The following is a 1435-nucleotide window of genomic DNA, read 5'->3' on the forward strand; positions in this document are numbered from 1 at the left end:
TAATTACCTTTGTGATCTTTAACTCTTGTGGTCCTTCCAGTATCTTTACCTTGATCATTTTATGCTGACCTTTCACTTATTGTATGCTGCCATTCCCTTCAACTAAGTTAACACATGTCTGTGCTCTAGTTGACTCCTGGTGTGGAGCTGTAGGATCAGCACTGGAGTGCTAACCACAAGGTTGGCGGTTCAAACCCACCAGCCACTCCTTGGAAACGTTATACAGCATCGCTATGAGTCAGAATGGACTCAACGACACTTAACAACAATGACACGGTCTACTTAGTGATTTACCCTCCTTCACTGTCCCACCCCTGGTAACATTCAAAGAATATTTCTTTCTGTGTGTGAACTTTTTACTTTTTACAGTAGTTGTCTCATACAACATTTGTTCTTTTGCGATTAATTTTACTCAGCATAATGTCCTCTATGTTCATCCATGTTAAGAGGTATTTCACAGATGTTCTTTAATGTACCTTTATTCATGTTTATTAGTTTGTCATGCTGTGGTGCTTGCATGGTGCTGTGATGCTGGAAGCTATGCCACCCGTATTTTAAATACCAACAGTGTCACCCATGGTGAAAAGGTTTCAGCACAGCTTCTAAACTAAAACAGACTAGAAAGAAGGAGAAGCAAACCACTTCTGCAAGGCTAGCTATGCCAGGAATGACAAATTGAAAAGGAATGGTTTCACACTCAATTGTAAAAAAGAACATCTCAAGATCTATCTTGAAGTACAATGCGGACTGTGATAGGATATTATTCATATGTCTACATGGAAGATTAGTTAATATTATTATTACTTAAATTTATCATTTATTATTCAAATTCCACCAACTTCTTCTGTATGAAATTGACCAAACATGCAATCCAGATGCAATGATAATTACTGTTAATTGGAATGCAAACGTTGGAAATAAAGAAGAAGGATCAGTAATTACAAAATGTGCCTTTGATGGTAGAAATTGTGCAAGGGACCCATGATAGAACTTAGCCAAACCAACAATTTATTCATTGCAAATACCTTTCTTAAGTAATATAAATGGCAACTATACACATAATCCTTACCAAATGGAATTCATAGGAAACAAATTGACTGCGTATGTAAGAAGAGACCATGGAGAAGCTTAATATCACCAGGCAAAACAAAGCCACAGCTGACTATGGAACAGACCATCAATTGATCATATGCAAGTACAAGCTGAAGCTGAAGAAAATTAAAACAAGTTCACGGGAGCCAAATGTGACCTTAAATACATCTCATCTCAAGAACAGATTTGATGTATTAGACACTATGACTAAAGACCAGAGAATTTGTGGGATGACATTAAGAACATCATACAGGAAAAAAGCAAAAGTCATTAAAAAGAAAGAAAATATCAAAGTGAAATGTCAGAAGAGACTATGAAACTTGTTCTTGGACTTAGAGGAGCT

Source organism: Chrysochloris asiatica, unplaced genomic scaffold (assembly GCF_000296735.1).
Source record: "Chrysochloris asiatica unplaced genomic scaffold, ChrAsi1.0 scaffold00008, whole genome shotgun sequence".
Taxonomy (NCBI): Eukaryota; Metazoa; Chordata; class Mammalia; order Afrosoricida; family Chrysochloridae; genus Chrysochloris; species Chrysochloris asiatica.